The sequence below is a fragment of the Mesoplodon densirostris genome, chromosome 5, assembly GCF_025265405.1.
Source record: "Mesoplodon densirostris isolate mMesDen1 chromosome 5, mMesDen1 primary haplotype, whole genome shotgun sequence".
Lineage (NCBI taxonomy): Eukaryota > Metazoa > Chordata > Mammalia > Artiodactyla > Ziphiidae > Mesoplodon > Mesoplodon densirostris.
Window position 1 is genome coordinate 74,226,139 of NC_082665.1, and position 19,682 is coordinate 74,245,820.

A 19,682-nucleotide genomic window follows, 5' to 3' on the forward strand; every position below is an offset into this window, starting at 1 on the left:
TGGCCTGCGTGCTGTCGCTGGTGTGGCTCCACGGCCCTTTCTCTAGGTTTTCAAGCCCTTGTACATATTCAGGTGTTTTACCTGGGAAGGGTGGGGACAGTTCAGCAGCAGCTGTCCTGGGGCTCAGCTCACGTTTACTCACAGAGGCCTCGGCATGGTCCCCCAGCTTTGCAATGAGGACGCTCCTTGCATGGGGTGGCGGGGCTGCTGGTTGTATGGGAGATGATTCCCCACCACTGACCAATTTCAGAATTGTTTACCGTTGGAACAAGTGCCTTGGTAGTGTTTTCCTCTGTATAACTGTTTGGTTTAGGTTTTTTTTTCTTTCTTGGTTCAAGTTAGATTTTATTCCTCTTTTATGTATTTATAGATATAAGCATGGGAATAATTCATTCCTATAAATACATCTGTGTGAATGGAAGAACTTTCTTCTGTTTTATTTTTAAAAATTTTGAAATATAATTTTATTTATTTTTTTATACAGCAGGTTATTATTAGTTATCTATTTTATGCATATACATGTATACAGGTCCATCCCAATCTCCCAACTCATCCCACCACCACCACTCCATGGCTTCCCCCACTTGGTGTCCATACGTTTGTTCTCTACCTCTGTGTCTCTATTTCTGCCCTGCAAACCAGTTCATCTGTACCATTTTTCTAGGTTCCACATATATGCATTAATATACAATATTTGTTTTTCTCTTTCTGACTTACTTGACTCTGTATGACAGTCTCTAGATCCATCGACTTCTCTACAAATGACCCAGTTTCATTCCTTTTTATGGCAGAGTAATATTCCATTTTATATATGTACCACATCTTTATCCATTCGTCTGTCTGTGGGCATTTAGGTTGCTTCCATTACCTGGCTATTGTAAATAGTGCTGCAATGAACATTGTGGTGAATGTGTCTTTTTGAGTTATGGTTTTCTCTGGGTATATGCCCAGAAGTGGGATTGCTGGATCCTATGGTAATTCTCTTTTTACTTTTTTACAGGAACCTCCATACTGTTCTCCATAGTGACTGTATCAATTTACCTTCCCACCAATAGTGGAAGAGGGTTCCTTTTGTCCACACCCTCCCCAGAATTTGTTGTTTGTAGATTTTCTGATGATGCCGATTCTAACAGGTGTGAGGTCATACCTCATTGTCGTTTGGATTGGCATTTCTCTAATAATTAGTGATGTTGAGCAGCTTTTCATGTGCGTCTTGGCCATCTCTGTGACTTCTTTGAAGAAACGTCTATTTAGATCTTCTGCCCATTTTTGTATTGGGTTGTTTGTTTTATTAATATTAAGCTGCGTGAGCTGTTTATATATATTGGAGATTAAACCTTTGTCCATTGATTCGTTTGTGAACGTTTGCACCGATTCTGAGTGTTACCTTTTCCCATTCCGTTTTTTTAACCAAAAAAGAAAGAAAGCAAAAGAAGCAGAACACTAATGTGCGTGAAGTATGCCTCTTGAAACTGTCGTTTTGAAATATGGACGTCTTTTGAATTTTTTGGTCGATATATAACCCCAGGATTTGTTTTCAGGGCAGGTGTCATTTACAGGCCTGCAACGATTTTGAATATCCACTGACCATTAGCGCTGGGATTAAAGCTGCTGTTGTGTGAAACGGCCACAGGGTGGCAGCAGTTCTCGCTTACCAAATCTGGTTACTAGGGCATCAGAGCCTCAATGGAAGTCGTGTTCTAGATTGGAATTTAGAAAGGAATGTGCCAGGAGAAAGCCCTTCAAGTTTGTCTCACTACTTCTTGTTCGTGTTTTTAATTTAATTTTTTATTTTTTATTACAGCAAGTTTGATGACAACGTTTGGCTTGTTGTAGGTGTGCAGGATGTGGTTCTTTTACACATATACATAGGTCTGTTCTTCCTGGGACCCTTTTCCCATGTACGTTATGACAGAATGTTGAGTAGTCTTCTCTTGGTATTCCGTAGGTCTTTGGTGATTATATATTTCACCTGTGTTTGTATATGTCTGTTAACCCCGATATCGTAATGAATCCAATCCTCACACCTTTCCATTGGTGAACCATACGTTTGTTTAATGAATCTGTGATTGCCCTTCACCGTGGAAATATCTGCCCTGGTATCAATTTTTACGTAACACCTATAAGTGATATCCTACGATATGTGTCTTTCACTTTCTGACTTACTACAAGTCACGTGATTACCTCTAGACTCATCTAAGGTCCTGCAAATGGCATTGTGTCCTTTTTTCCCTTGGCTAATATTCTGTCTTAGCGAGGTCCCTTTTCTGCAATGTGATTCCCTGAGGGCTGAGGATTAGCTGACCTGGGCAGCCTGACCCTGCCGGCAAGCCCTCCCCAGGTGTGCCTGGGTTGAGGTCAATATAAACAGCACTCCAGGCAGCAATAGCCCCTGCAGCTGTGCCTGACTCCATATTCTCTGCCCCGTCAGCAGTCTCGGGGCTGTGCTGGTGGGAATGTGTGAGGGTCCACAGCTTTGTTGGTGGCCCGGTGTGAGTGGGGCTCTGCTGGACTTTCTGCAGGAGTTGCCAGGCTGCCACCTGTAAAGAAGAGGATGTGTCACCCATAGCTTCCACTGGAATTTCTCTCCGGGCTGAGGAAGGAAAAAAAAGAGTGGGGGCCGGGACAGGAGGGGTATCTCAGGCAGGGAAATGGAAAGCTTCCAGAATAGTGCCCGGGGCCAGGACCATCCTGGCTGGCCTGCAGGCAGCAAGTTGGCCTGCGTGCTGTCGCTGGTGTGGCTCCACGGCCCTTTCTCTAGGTTTTCAAGCCCTTGTACATATTCAGGTGTTTTACCTGGGAAGGGTGGGGACAGTTCAGCAGCAGCTGGCCTGGGGCTCAGCTCACGTTTACTCACAGAGGCCTCGGCATGGTCCCCCAGCTTTGCAATGAGGACGCTCCTTGCATGGGGGGGCGGGGCTGATGGTTGTATGGGAGATGATTCCCCACCACTGACCAATTTCAGAATTGTTTACCGTTGGAACAAGTGCCTTGGTAGTGTTTTCCTCTGTATAACTGTTTGGTTTAGGTTTTTTTTTCTTTGTGGTTCAAGTTAGATTTTATTCCTCTTTTATGTATTTATAGATATAAGCATGGGAATAATTCATTCATATAAATACATCTGTGTGAATGGAAGAACTTTCTTCTGTTTTATTTTTAAAAATTTTGAAATATAATTTTATTTATTTTTTTATACAGCAGGTTATTATTAGTTATCTATTTTATGCATATACATGTATACAGGTCAATCCCAATCTCCCAACTCATCCCACCACCACCACTCCATGGCTTCCCCCACTTGGTGTCCATACGTTTGTTCTCTACCTCTGTGTCTCTATTTCTGCCCTGCAAACCAGTTCATCTGTACCATTTTTCTAGGTTCCACATATATGCATTAATATACAATATTTGTTTTTCTCTTTCTGACTTACTTGACTCTGTATGACAGTCTCTAGATCCATCGACTTCTCTACAAATGACCCAGTTTCATTCCTTTTTATGGCAGAGTAATATTCCATTTTATATATGTACCACATCTTTATCCATTCGTCTGTCTGCGGGCATTTAGGTTGCTTGCATTACCTGGCTATTGTAAATAGTGCTGCAATGAACATTGTGGTGAATGTGTCTTTTTGAGTTATGGTTTTCTCTGGGTATATGCCCAGAAGTGGGATTGCTGGATCCTATGGTAATTCTCTTTTTAGTTTTTTAAAGGAACCTCCATACTGTTCTCCATAGTGACTGTATCAATTTACCTTCCCACCAATAGTGGAAGAGGGTTCCTTTTGTCCACACCCTCCCCAGAATTTGTTGTTTGTAGATTTTCTGATGATGCCGATTCTAACAGGTGTGAGGTCATACCTCATTGTCGTTTGGATTGGCATTTCTCTAATAATTAGTGATTAGTTGAGCTCAATTAGTTGAGCAGCTTTTCATGTGCCTCTTGGCCATCTCTGTGACTTCTTTGAAGAAACGTCTATTTAGATCTTCTGCCCATTTTTGTATTGGGTTGTTTGTTTTATTAATATTAAGCTGCGTGAGCTGTTTATATATATTGGAGATTAAACCTTTGTCCATTGATTCGTTTGTGAACGTTTGCACCGATTCTGAGTGTTACCTTTTCCCATTCCGTTTTTTTAACCAAAAAAGAAAGAAAGCAAAAGAAGCAGAACACTAATGTGCGTGAAGTATGCCTCTTGAAACTGTCGTTTTGAAATATGGACGTCTTTTGAAATTTTTGGTCGATATATGACCCCAGGATTTGTTTTCAGGGCAGGTGTCATTTACAGGCCTGCAACGATTTTGAATATCCACTGACCATTAGCGCTGGGATTAAAGCTGCTGTTGTGTGAAACGGCCACAGGGTGGCAGCAGTTCTCGCTTACCAAATCTGGTTACTAGGGCATCAGAGCCTCAATGGAAGTCGTGTTCTAGATTGGAATTTAGAAAGGAATGTGCCAGGAGAAAGCCCTTCAAGTTTGTCTCACTACTTCTTGTTCGTGTTTTTAATTTAATTTTTTATTTTTTATTACAGCAAGTTTGATGACAACGTTTGGCTTGTTGTAGGTGTGCAGGATGTGGTTCTTTTACACATATACATAGGTCTGTTCTCCTGGGACCCTTTTCCCATGTACGTTATGACAGAATGTTGAGTAGTCTTCTCTTGGTATTCCGTAGGTCTTTGGTGATTGTATATTTCACCTGTGTTTGTGTATGTCTGTTAACCCCGATAGAGTAATGAATCCAATCCTCACACCTTTCCATTGGTGAACCATAAGTTTGTTTAATGAATCTGTGATTGCCCTTCTCCGTGGAAATATCTGCCCTGGTATCAATTTTTAGGTAACAACTATAAGTGATATCCTATGATATGTGTCTTTCACTTTCTGACTTACTACAAGTCACGTGATTACCTCTAGACTCATCTACGGTGCTGCAAATGGCATTGTGTCCTTTTTTCCCTTGGCTAATATTCTGTGTTAGCGAGGTCCCTTTTCTGCAATGTGATTCCCTGAGGGCTGAGGATTAGCTGACCTGGGCAGCCTGACCCTGCCGGCAAGCCCTCCCCAGGTGTGCCTGGGTTGAGGTCAATATAAACAGCACTCCAGGCAGCAATAGCCCCTGCAGCTGTGCCTGACTCCATATTCTCTGCCCCGTCAGCAGTCTTGGGGCTGTGCTGGTGGGAGGGTGTGAGGGTCCACGGCTTTGTTGGTGGCCCGGTGTGAGTGGGGCTCTGCTGGACTTTCTGCAGGAGTTGCCAGGCTGCCACCTGTAAAGAAGAGGATGTGTCACCCATAACTTCCACTGGAATGTCTCTCCGGGCTGAGGAAGGAAAAAAAGGAGTGGGGGCCGGGACAGGAGGGGTATCTCAGGCAGGGAAATTGAAAGCTTCCAGAAGAGCGCCCGGGGCCAGGACCATCCTGGCTGGCCTGCAGGCAGCAAGTTGGCCTGCGTGCTGTCGCTGGTGTGGCTCCACGGCCCTTCCTCTAGGCTTTCAAGCCCTTGTACATATTCAGGTGTTTTACCTGGGAAGGGTGGGAACAGTTCAGCAGCAGCTGGCCTGGGGCTCAGCTCACGTTTACTCACAGAGGCCTCGGCATGGTCCCCCAGCTTTGCAATGAGGACGCCCCTTGCATGGGGGGGCGGGGATGCTGGTTGTATGGGAGATGATTCCCCACCACTGACCAATTTCAGAATTGTTTACCGCTGGAACAAGTGCCTTGGTAGTGTTTTCCTCTGTATAACTGTTTGGTTTAGGTTTTTTTTTCTTTCTTGGTTCAAGTTAGATTTTATTCCTCTTTTATGTATTTATAGATATAAGCATGGAAATAATTCATTCATATAAATACATCTGTGTGAATTGAAGAACTTTTTTCTGTTTTATTTTTAAAAATTTTGAAATATAATTTTATTTATTTTTTATACAGCAGGTTATTATTAGTTATCTATTTTATGCATATACATGTATACAGGTCAATCCCAATCTCCCAACTCATCCCACCACCACCACTCCATGGCTTCCCCCCTTGGTGTCCATACGTTTGTTCTCTACCTCTGTGTCTCTATTTCTGCCCTGCAAACCAGTTCATCTGTACCATTTTTCTAGGTTCCACATATATGCATTAATATACAATATTTGTTTTTCTCTTTCTGACTTACTTGTCTCTGTATGACAGTCTCTAGATCCATCGACTTCTCTACAAATGACCCAGTTTCATTCCTTTTTATGGCTGAGTAATATTTCATTTTATATATGTACCACATCTTTATCCATTCGTCTCTCTGTGGGCATTTAGTTTACTTGCATTATCTGGCTATTGTAAATAGTGCTGCAATGAACATTGTGGTGAATGTGTCTTTTTGAGTTATGGTTTTCTCTGGGTATATGCCCAGAAGTGGGATTGCTGGATCCTATGGTAATTCTCTTTTTAGTTTTTTAAAGGAACCTCCATACTGTTCTCCATAGTGACTGTATCAATTTACCTTCCCACCAATAGTGGAAGAGGGTTCCTTTTGTCCACACCCTCCCCAGAATTTGTTGTTTGTAGATTTTCTGATGATGCCGATTCTAACAGGTGTGAGGTCATACCTCATTGTCGTTTGGATTTGCATTTCTCTAAGAATTAGTGATGTTGAGCAGCTTTTCATGTGCGTCTTGGCCATCTCTGTGACTTCTTTGAAGAAACGTCTATTTAGATCTTCTGCCCATTTTTGTATTGGGTTGTTTGTTTTATTAATATTAAGCTGCGTGAGCTGTTTATATATTTTGGAGATTAAACCTTTGTCCATTGATTCATTTGTGAATGTTTTCTCCCATTTTGAGGGTTAGCTTTTCCCATTCCGGTTTTTTTAACCAAAAAAGAAAGAAAGCAAAAGAAGCAGAACACTAATGTGCGTGAAGTATGCCTCTTGAATCTGTCATTTTGAAATATGGACGTCTTTTGAATTTGTTGTTCGATATATGACCCCAGGATTTGTTTTCAGGGCAGGTGTCATTTACAGGCCTGCAACGATTTTGAATATCCACTGACCATTAGCGCTGGGATTAAAGCTGCGGTTGTGTGAAACGGCCACAGGGTGGCAGCAGTTCTCGCTTACCAAATCTGGTTACTAGGGCATCAGAGCCTCAATGGAAGTCGTGTTCTAGATTGGAATTTAGAAAGGAATGTGCCAGGAGAAAGCCCTTCAAGTTTGTCTCACTACTTCTTGTTCGTGTTTTTAATTTAATTTTTTATTTTTTATTACAGCAAGTTTGATGACAACGTTTGGCTTGTTGTAGGTGTGCAAGATGTGATTCTTTTACACCTATACATAGGTCTGTTCTTCCTGGGACCCTTTTCCCATGTACGTTATGACAGAATGTTGAGTAGTCTTCTCTTGGTATTCCGTAAGTCTTTGGTGATTGTATATTTCACTTGTGTTTGTGTATGTCTGTTAACCCCGATATAGTAATGAATCCAATCCTCACACCTTTCCATTGGTGAACCATAAGTTTGTTTAATGAATCTGTGATTGCCCTTCCCCGTGGAAATATCTGCGCTGGTATCAATTTTTAGGCAACACCTATAAGTGATATCCTACGATATGTGTCTTTCACTTTCTGACTTACTACAAGTCACGTGATTACCTCTAGACTCATCTATGGTGCTGCAAATGGCATTGTGTCCTTTTTTCCCTTGGCTAATATTCTGTCTTAGCGAGGTCCCTTTTCTGCAATGTGATTCCCTGAGGGCTGAGGATTAGCTGACCTGGGCAGCCTGACCCTGCCGGCAAGCCCTCCCCAGGTGTGCCTGGGTTGAGGTCAATATAAACAGCACTCCAGGCAGCAATAGCCCCTGCAGCTGTGTCTGACTCCATATTCTCTGCCCCGTCAGCAATCTCGGGGCTGTGCTGGTGGGAGGGTGTGAGGGTCCACGGCTTTGTTGGTGGCCCGGTGTGAGTGGGGCTCTGCTGGACTTTCTGCAGGAGTTGCCAGGCTGCCACCTGTAAAGAAGAGGATGTGTCACCCATAACTTCCACTGGAATTTCTCTCCGGGCTGAGGAAGGAGAAAAAGGTGTGGGGGCCGGGAGAGGAGGCGTATCTCAGGCAGGGAAATGGAAAGCTTCCAGAAGAGCGCCCGGGGCCAGGACCATCCTGGCTGGCCTGCAGGCAGCAAGTTGGCCTGCGTGCTGTCGCTGGTGTGGCTCCACGGCCCTTCCTCTAGGCTTTCAAGCCCTTGTACATATTCAGGTGTTTTACCTGGGAAGGGTGGGAACAGTTCAGCAGCAGCTGCCCTGGGGCTCAGCTCACGTTTACTCACAGAGGCCTCGGCATGGGGCACCAGCTTTGCAATGAGGACACTCCTTGCATGGGGGGGCGGGGCTGATGGTTGTATGGGAGATGATTCCCCACCACTGACCAATTTCAGAATTGTTTACCGCTGGAACAAGTGCCTTGGTAGTGTTTTCCTCTGTATAACTGTTTGGTTTAGGTTTTTTTTTTCTTTCTTGGTTCAAGTTAGATTTTATTCCTCTTTTATGTATTTATAGATATAAGCATGGGAATAATTCATTCATATAAATACATCTGTGTGAATGGAAGAACTTTTTTCTGTTTTATTTTTAAAAATTTTGAAATATAATTTTATTTATTTTTTTATACAGCAGGTTATTATTAGTTATCTATTTTATGCATATACATGTATACAGGTCAATCCCAATCTCCCAACTCATCCCACCACCACCACTCCATGGCTTCCCCCACTTGGTGTCCATACGTTTGTTCTCTACCTCTGTGTCTCTATTTCTGCCCTGCAAACCACTTCATCTGTACCATTTTTCTAGGTTCCACATATATGCATTAATATACAATATTTGTTTTTCTCTTTCTGACTTACTTGACTCTGTATGACAGTCTCTAGATCCATCGACTTCTCTAAAAATGACCCAGTTTCATTCCTTTTTATGGCTGAGTAATATTCCATTTTATATATGTACCACATCTTTATCCATTCGTCTGTCTGCGGGCATTTAGTTTGCTTGCATTACCTGGCTATTGTAAATAGTGCTGCAATGAACATTGTGGTGAATGTGTCTTTTTGAGTTATGGTTTTCTCTGGGTATATGCCCAGAAGTGGGATTGCTGGATCCTATGGTAATTCTCTTTTTAGTTTTTTAAAGGAACCTCCATACTGTTCTCCATAGTGACTGTATCAATTTACCTTCCCACCAATAGTGGAAGAGGGTTCCTTTTGTCCACACCCTCCCCAGAATTTGTTGTTTGTAGATTTTCTGATGATGCCGATTCTAACAGGTGTGAGGTCATACCTCATTGTCGTTTGGATTTGCATTTCTCTAATAATTAGTGATGTTGAGCAGCTTTTCATGTGCGTCTTGGCCATCTCTGTGACTTCTTTGAAGAAACGTCTATTTAGATCTTCTGCCCATTTTTGTATTGGGTTGTTTGTTTTATTAATATTAAGCTGCGTGAGCTGTTTATATATATTGGAGATTAAACCTTTGTCCATTGATTCGTTTGTGAACGTTTTCACCCATTCTGAGTGTTGTCTTTTTCCATTCCCGTTTTTTTAACCAAAAAAGAAAGAAAGCAAAAGAAGCAGAACACTAATGTGCCTGAAATATGCCTCTTGAAAGTGTCATTTTGAAATATGGACGTATTGTGAATTTTTTGGTCGATATATGACCCCAGGATTTGTTTTCAGGGCAGGTGTCATTTACAGGCCTGCAACGATTTTGAATATCCACTGACCATTAGCGCTGGGATTAAAGCTACTGTTGTGTGAAACGGCCCTAGGGTGGCAGCAGTTCTCGCTTACCAAATCTGGTTACTAGGGCATCAGAGCCTCAATGGAAGTTGTGTTCTAGATTGGAATTTAGAAAGGAATGTGCCAGGAGAAAGCCCCTCAAGTTTGTCTCACTACTTCTTGTTCGTGTTTTTAATTTAATTTTTTATTTTTTATTACTGCAAGTTTGATGACAACGTTTGGCTTGTTGTAGGTGTGCAAGATGTCGTTCTTTTACACATATACATAGGTCTGTTCTTCCTGGGACCCTTTTCCCATGTACGTTATGACAGAATGTTGAGTAGTCTTCTCTTGGTATTCCGTAGGTCTTTGGTGATTATATATTTCACCTGTGTTTGTGTATGTCTGTTAACCCCGATATAGTAATCAATCCAATCCTCACACCTTTCCATTGGTGAACCATAAGTTTGTTTAATGAATCTGTGATTGCCCTTCTCCTTGGAAATATCTGCCCTGGTATCAATTTTTAGGCAACACCTATAAGTGATATCCTACGATATGTGTCTTTCACTTTCTGACTTACTACAAGTCACGTGATTACCTCTAGACTCATCTACGGTGCTGCAAATGGCATTGTGTCCTTTTTTCCCTTGGCTAATATTCTGTCTTAGCGAGGTCCTTTTTCTGCAATGTGATTCCCTGAGGGCTGAGGATTAGCTGACCTGGGCAGCCTGACCCTGCCGGCAAGCCGTCCCCAGGTGTGCCTGTGTTGAGGTCAATATAAACAGCACTCCAGGCAGCAATAGCCCCTGCAGCTGTGCCTGACTCCATATTCTCTGCCCCGTCAGCAGTCTCGGGGCTGTGCTGGTGGGAGGGTGTGAGGGTCCATGGCTTTGTTGGTGGCCCGGTGTGAGTGGGGCTCTGCTGGACTTTCTGCAGGAGTTGCCAGGCTGCCACCTGTAAAGAAGAGGATGTGTCACCCATAACTTCCACTGGAATTTCTCTCCGGGCTGAGGAAGGAAAAAAAGGAGTGGGGGCCGGGACAGGAGGGGTATCTCAGGCAGGGAAATGGAAAGCTTCCAGAAGAGCGCCCGGTGCCAGGACCATCCTGGCTGGCCTGCAGGCAGCAAGTTGGCCTGTGTGCTGTCGCTGGTGTGGCTCCACGGCCCTTCCTCTAGGCTTTCAAGCCCTTCTACATATTCAGGTGTTTTACCTGGGAAGGGTGGGAACAGTTCAGCAGCAGCTGGCCTGGGGCTCAGCTCACGTTTACTCACAGAGGCCTCGGCATGGTCCCCCAGCTTTGCAATGAGGACGCTCCTTGCATAGGGGGGCGGGGCTGCTGGTTGTATGGGAGATGATTCCCCACCACTGACCAATTTCAGAATTGTTTACCGCTGGAACAAGTGCCTTGGTAGTGTTTTCCTCTGTATAACTGTTTGGTTTAGGTTTTTTTTTTCTTTCTTGGTTCAAGTTAGATTTTATTCCTCTTTTATGTATTTATAGATATAAGCATGGGAATAATTCATTCATATAAATACATCTGTGTGAATGGAAGAAATTTCTTCTGTTTTATTTTTAAAAATTTTGAAATATAATTTTATTTATTTTTTTATACAGCAGGTTATTATTAGTTATCTATTTTATGCATATACATGTATACAGGTCAATCCCAATCTCCCAACTCATCCCACCACCACCACTCCATGGCTTCCCCCACTTGGTGTCCATACGTTTGTTCTCTACCTCTGTGTCTCTATTTCTGCCCTGCAAACCAGTTCATCTGTACCATTTTTCTAGGTTCCACATATATGCATTAATATACAATATTTGTTTTTCTCTTTCTGACTTACTTGACTCTGTATGACAGTCTCTAGATCCATCGACTTCTCTACAAATGACCCAGTTTCATTCCTTTTTATGGCTGAGTAATATTCCATTTTATATATGTACCACATCTTTATCCATTCGTCTGTCTGTGGGCATTTAGGTTGCTTCCATTACCTGGCTATTGTAAATAGTGCTGCAATGAACATTGTGGTGAATGTGTCTTTTTGAGTTATGGTTTTCTCTGGGTATATGCCCAGAAGTGGGATTGCTGGATCCTATGGTAATTCTCTTTTTAGTTTTTTAAAGGAACCTCCATACTGTTCTCCATAGTGACTGTATCAATTTACCTTCCCACCAATAGTGGAAGAGGGTTCCTTTTGTCCACACCCTCCCCAGAATTTGTTGTTTGTAGATTTTCTGATGATACCGATTCTAACAGGTGTGAGGTCATACCTCATTGTCGTTTCGATTTGCATTTCTCCAATAATTAGTGATGTTGAGCAGCTTTTCATGTGCGTCTTGGCCATCTCTGTGACTTCTTTGAAGAAACGTCTATTTAGATCTTCTGCCCATTTTTGTATTGGGTTGTTTGTTTTATTAATATTAAGCTGCGTGAGCTGTTTATATATATTGGAGATTAAACCTTTGTCCATTGATTCATTTGTGAATGTTTTCTCCCATTCTGAGGGTTACCTTTTCCCATTCCGTTTTTTTTAACCAAAAAAGAAAGAAAGCAAAAGAAGCAGAACACTTATGTGCGTGAAGTATGCCTCTTGAAACTGTCGTTTTGAAATATGGACGTCTTTTGAATTTTTTGGTCGATATATGACCCCAGGATTTGTTTTCAGGGCAGGTGTCATTTACAGGCCTGCAACGATTTTGAATATCCACTGACCATTAGCGCTGGGATTAAAGCTGCTGTTGTGTGAAACGGCCACAGGGTGGCAGCAGTTCTCGCTTACCAAATCTGGTTACTAGGGCAACAGAGCCTCAATGGAAGTCGTGTTCTAGATTGGAATTTAGAATGGAATGTGCCAGGAGAAAGCCCCTCAAGTTTGTCTCACTACTTCTTGTTCGTGTTTTTAATTTAATTTTTTATTTTTTATTACAGCAAGTTTGATGACAACGTTTGGCTTGTTGTAGGTGTGCAAGATGTGGTTCTTTTACACAAATACATAGGTCTGTTCTTCCTGGGACCCTTTTCCCATGTACGTTATGACAGAATGTTGAGTAGTCTTCTCTTGGTATTCCGTAGGTCTTTGGTGATTATATATTTCACCTGTGTTTGTATATGTCTGTTAACCCCGATATCGTAAAGAATCCAATCCTCACACCTTTCCATTGGTGAACCATAAGTTTGTTTAATGAATCTGTGATTGCCCTTCTCCATGGAAATATCTGCCCTGGTATCAATTTTTACGTAACACCTATAAGTGATATCCTACGATATGTGTCTTTCACTTTCTGACTTACTACAAGTCACGTGATTACCTCTAGACTCATCTACGGTGCTGAAAATGGCATTGTGTCCTTTTTTCCCTTGGCTAATATTCTGTCTTAGCGAGGTCCCTTTTCTGAAATGTGATTCCCTGAGGGCTGAGGATTAGCTGACCTGGGCAGCCTGACCCTGCCGGCAAGCCGTCCCCAGGTGTGCCTGTGTTGAGGTCAATATAAACAGCACTCCAGGCAGCAATAGCCCCTGCAGCTGTGCCTGACTCCATATTCTCTGCCCCGTCAGCAGTCTCGGGGCTGTGCTGGTGGGAGGGTGTGAGGGTCCACGGCTTTGTTGGTGGCCCGGTGTGAGTGGGGCTCTGCTGGACTTTCTGCAGGATTTGCCAGGCTGCCACCTGTAAAGAAGAGGATGTGTCACCCATAACTTCCACTGGAATTTCTCTCCGGGCTGAGGAAGGAAAAAAAGGAGTGGGGGCCGGGACAGGACGGGTATCTCAGGCAGGGAAATGGAAAGCTACCAGAAGAGCGCCGGGGCCAGGACCATCCTGGCTGGCCTGCAGGCAGCAAGTTGGCCTGCGTGCTGTCGCTGGTGTGGCTCCACGGCCCTTTCTCTAGGTTTTCAAGCCCTTGTACATATTCAGGTGTTTTACCTGGGAAGGGTGGGAACAGTTCAGCAGCAGCTGGCCTGTGGCTCAGCTCACGTTTACTCACAGAGGCCTCGGCATGGGGCACCAGCTTTGCAATGAGGACGCTCCTTGCATGGGGGGGCAGGGCTGATGGTTGTATGGGAGATGATTCCCCACCACTGACCAATTTCCGAATTGTTTACCGCTGGAACAAGTGCCTTGGTAGTGTTTTCCTATGTATAACTGTTTGGTTTAGGTTTTTTTTTTCTTTCTTGGTTCAAGTTAGATTTTATTCCTCTTTTATGTATTTATAGATATAAGCATGGGAATAATTCATTCATATAAATACATATGTGTGAATGGAAGAACTTTTTTCTGTTTTATTTTTAAAAATTTTGAAATATAATTTTATTTATTTTTTTATACAGCAGGTTATTATTAGTTATCTATTTTATGCATATACATGTATACAGGTCAATCCCAATCTCCCAACTCATCCCACCACCACCACTCCATGGCTTCCCCCACTTGGTGTCCATACGTTTGTTCTCTACCTCTGTGTCTCTATTTCTGCCCTGCAAACCAGTTCATCTGTACCATTTTTCTAGGTTCCACATATATGCATTAATATACAATATTTGTTTTTCTCTTTCTGACTTACTTGACTCTGTATGACAGTCTCTAGATCCATCGACTTCTCTACAAATGACCCAGTTTCATTCCCTTTTATGGCTGAGTAATATTTCATTTTATATATGTACCACATCTTTATCGATTCGTCTGTCTGCGGGCATTTAGTTTGCTTGCATTACCGGGCTATTGTAAATAGTGCTGCAATGAACATTGTGGTGAATGTGTCTTTTTGAGTTATGGTTTTCTCTGGGTATATGCCCAGAAGTGGGATTGCTGGATCCTATGGTAATTCTCTTTTTAGTTTTTTAAAGGAACCTCCATACTGTTCTCCATAGTGACTGTATCAATTTACCTTCCCACCAATAGTGGAAGAGGGTTCCTTTTGTCCACACCCTCCCCAGAATTTGTTGTTTGTAGATTTTCTGATGATGTCGATTCTAACAGGTGTGAGGTCATACCTCATTGTCGTTTGGATTTGCATTTCTCTAAGAATTAGTGATGTTGAGCAGCTTTTCATGTGCGTCTTGGCCATCTCTGTGACTTCTTTGAAGAAACGTCTATTTAGATCTTCTGCCCATTTTTGTATTGGGTTGTTTGTTTTATTAATATTAAGCTGCGTGAGCTGTTTATATATATTGGAGATTAAACCTTTGTCCATTGATTCGTTTGTGAACGTTTTCACCCATTCTGAGTGTTGTCTTTTTCCATTCCCGTTTTTTTAACCAAAAAAGAAAGAAAGCAAAAGAAGCAGAACACTAATGTGCCTGAAATATGCCTCTTGAAAGTGTCATTTTGAAATATGGACGTCTTTTGAATTTTTTGGTCGATATATGACCCCAGGATTTGTTTTCAGGGCGGGTGTCATTTACAGGCCTGCAACGATTTTGAATATCCACTGACCATTAGCGCTGGGATTAAAGCTACTGTTGTGTGAAACAGCCCTAGGGTGGCAGCAGTTCTCGCTTACCAAATCTGGTTACTAGGGCATCAGAGCCTCAATGGAAGTTGTGTTCTAGATTGGAATTTAGAAAGGAATGTGCCAGGAGAAAGCCCCTCAAGTTTGTCTCACTACTTCTTGTTCGTGTTTTTAATTTAATTTTTTATTTTTTATTACAGCAATTTTGATGACAACGTTTGGCTTGTTGTAGGTGTGCAAGATGTCGTTCTTTTACACATATACATAGGTCTGTTCTTCCTGGGACCCTTTTCCCATGTACGTTATGACAGAATGTTGAGTAGTCTTCTCTTGGTATTCCGTAGGTCTTTGGTGATTATATATTTCACCTGTGTTTGTGTATGTCTGTTAACCCCGATATAGTAATGAATCCAATCCTCACACCTTTCCATTGGTGAACCATAAGTTTGTTTAATGAATCTGTGATTGCCCTTCCCCGTGGAAATATCTGCCCTGGTATCAATTTTTAGGCAACACCTATAAGTGATATCCTACGATATGTGTCTTTCACTTTCTGACTTACTACAAGTCACGTGATTACCTCTAGACTCATCTACGGTGGGGCAAATGGCATTGTGTCCTTTTTTCCCTTGGCTAATATTCTGTCTTAGCGAGGTCCTTTTTCTGCAATGTGATTCCTTGAGGGCTGAGGATTAGCTGACCTGGGCAGCCTGACCCTGCCGGCAAGCCGTCCCCAGGTGTGCCTGGGTTGAGGTCAATATAAACAGCACTCCAGGCAGCAATAGCCCCTGCAGCTGTGCCTGACTCCATATTCTCTGCCCGTCAGCAGTCTCGGGGCTGTGCTGGTGGGAGGGTGTGAGGGTCCACGGCTTTGTTGGTGGCCCGGTGTGAGTGGGGCTCTGCTGGACTTTCTGCAGGAGTTGCCAGGCTGCCACCTGTAAAGAAGAGGATGTGTCACCCATAACTTCCACTGGAATTTCTCTCCGGGCTGAGGAAGGAAAAAAAGGAGTGGGGGCCGGGACAGGAGGGGTATCTCAGGCAGGGAAATGGAAAGCTTCCAGAAGAGCGCCCGGGGCCAGGACCATCCTGGCTGGCCTGCAGGCAGCAAGTTGGCCTGCGTGCTGTCGCTGGTGTGGCTCCACGGCCCTTCCTCTAGGCTTTCAAGCCCTTGTACATATTCAGGTGTTTTACCTGGGAAGTGTGGGAACAGTTCAGCAGCTGTTGGCCTGGGGCTCAGCTCACGTTTACTCACAGAGGCCTCGGCATGGTCCCCCAGCTTTGCAATGAGGACGCTCCTTGCATGGGGGGCGGGGCTGCTGGTTGTATTGGAGATGATTCCCCACCACTGACCAATTTCAGAATTGTTTACCGCTGGAACAAGTGCCTTGGTAGTGTTTTCCTCTGTATAACTCTTTGGTTTAGGTTTTTTTTTTCTTTCTTGGTTCAAGTTAGATTTTATTCCTCTTTTATGTATTTATAGATATAAGCATGGGAATAATTCATTCATATAAATACATCTGTGTGAATGGAAGAACTTCTGTTTTATTTTTAAAAATTTTGAAATATAATTTTATTTATTTTTTTATACAGCAGGTTATTATTAGTTATCTATTTTATGCATATACATGTATACAGGTCAATCCCAATCTCCCAACTCATCCCACCACCACCACTCCATGGCTTCCCCCACTTGGTGTCCATACGTTTGTTCTCTACCTCTGTGTCTCTATTTCTGCCCTGCAAACCAGTTCATCTGTACCATTTTTCTAGGTTCCACATATATGCATTAATATACAATATTTGTTTTTCTCTTTCTGACTTACTTGACTCTGTATGACAGTCTCTAGATCCATCGACTTCTCTAAAAATGACCCAGTTTCATTCCTTTTTATGGCTGAGTAATATTCCATTTTATATATGTACCACATCTTTATCCATTCGTCTGTCTGTGTGCATTTAGGTTGCTTCCATTACCTGGCTATTGTAAATAGTGTTGCAATGAACATTGTGGTGAATGTGTCTTTTTGAGTTATGGTTTTCTCTGGGTATATGCCCAGAAGTGGGATTGCTGGATCCTATGGTAATTCTCTTTTTAGTTTTTTAAAGGAACCTCCATACTGTTCTCCATAGTGACTGTATCAATTTACCTTCCCACCAATAGTGGAAGAGGGTTCCTTTTGTCCACACCCTCCCCAGAATTTGTTGTTTGTAGATTTTCTGATGATGCCGATTCTAACAGGTGTGAGGTCATACCTCATTGTCGTTTGGATTTGCATTTCTCTAATAATTAGTGATGTTGAGCAGCTTTTCATGTGCGTCTTGGCCATCTCTGTGACTTCTTTGAAGAAACGTCTATTTAGATCTTCTGCCCATTTTTGTATTGGGTTGTTTGTTTTATTAATATTAAGCTGCGTGAGCTGTTTATATATATTGGAGATTAAACCTTTGTCCATTGAATCATTTGTGAATGTTTTCTCCCATTCTGAGGGTTACCTTTTCCCATTCCGTTTTTTTTAACCAAAAAAGAAAGAAAGCAAAAGAAGCAGAACACTTATGTGCGTGAAGTATGCCTCTTGAAACTGTCGTTTTGAAATATGGACGTCTTTTGAATTTTTTGGTCGATATATGACCCCAGGATTTGTTTTCAGGGCAGGTGTCATTTACAGGCCTGCAACGATTTTGAATATCCACTGACCATTAGCGCTGGGATTAAAGCTGCTGTTGTGTGAAACGGCCACAGGGTGGCAGCAGTTCTCGCTTACCAAATCTGGTTACTAGGGCAACAGAGCCTCAATGGAAGTCGTGTTCTAGATTGGAATTTAGAATGGAATGTGCCAGGAGAAAGCCCCTCAAGTTTGTCTCACTACTTCTTGTTCGTGTTTTTAATTTAATTTTTTATTTTTTATTACAGCAAGTTTGATGACAACGTTTGGCTTGTTGTAGGTGTGCAAGATGTGGTTCTTTTACACAAATACATAGGTCTGTTCTTCCTGGGACCCTTTTCCCATGTACGTTATGACAGAATGTTGAGTAGTCTTCTCTTGGTATTCCGTAGGTCTTTGGTGATTATATATTTCACCTTTGTTTGTATATGTCTGTTAACCCCGATATCGTAAAGAATCCAATCCTCACACCTTTCCATTGGTGAACCATAAGTTTGTTTAATGAATCTGTGATTGCCCTTCTCCATGGAAATATCTGCCCTGGTATCAATTTTTACGTAACACCTATAAGTGATATCCTACGATATGTGTCTTTCACTTTCTGACTTACTACAAGTCACGTGATTACCTCTAGACTCATCTACGGTGCTGAAAATGGCATTGTGTCCTTTTTTCCCTTGGCTAATATTCTGTCTTAGCGAAGTCCCTTTTCTGCAATGTGATTCCCTGAGGGCTGAGGATTAGCTGACCTGGGCAGCCTGACCCTGCCGGCAAGCCCTCCCCAGCTGTGCCTGTGTTGAGGTCAATATAAACAGCACTCCAGGCAGCAATAGCCCCTGCAGCTGTGCCTGACTCCATATTCTCTGCCCCGTCAGCAGTCTCGGGGCTGTGCTTGTGGGAGGGTGTGAGGGTCCATGGCTTTGTTGGTGGCCCGGTGTGAGTGGGGCTCTGCTGGACTTTCTGCAGGATTTGCCAGGCTGCCACCTGTAAAGAAGAGGATGTGTCACCCATAACTTCCACTGGAATTTCTCTCCGGGCTGAGGAAGGAAAAAAAGGAGTGGGGGCCGGGACAGGACGGGTATCTCAGGCAGGGAAATGGAAAGCTACCAGAAGAGCGCCGGGGCCAGGACCATCCTGGCTGGCCTGCAGGCAGCAAGTTGGCCTGCGTGCTGTCGCTGGTGTGGCTCCACGGCCCTTTCTCTAGGTTTTCAAGCCCTTGTACATATTCAGGTGTTTTACCTGGGAAGGGTGGGAACAGTTCAGCAGCAGCTGGCCTGGGGCTCAGCTCACGTTTACTCACAGAGGCCTCGGCATGGGGCACCAGCTTTGCAATGTGGACGCTCCTTGCATGGGGGGGCGGGGCTGATGGTTGTATGGGAGATGATTCCCCACCACTGACCAATTTCAGAATTGTTTACCGCTGGAACAAGTGCCTTGGTAGTGTTTTCCTCTGTATAACTGTTTGGTTTAGGTTTTTTTTTTCTTTCTTGGTTCAAGTTAGATTTTATTCCTCTTTTATGTATTTATAGATATAAGCATGGGAATAATTCATTCATATAAATACATCTGTGTGAATGGAAGAAATTTTTTCTGTTTTATTTTTAAAAATTTTGAAATATAATTTTATTTATTTTTTTATACAGCAGGTTATTATTAGTTATCTATTTTATGCATATACATGTATACAGGTCAATCCCAATCTCCCAACTCATCCCACCACCACCACTCCATGGCTTCCCCCACTTGGTGTCCATACGTTTGTTCTCTACCTCTGTGTCTCTATTTCTGCCCTGCAAACCAGTTCATCTGTACCATTTTTCTA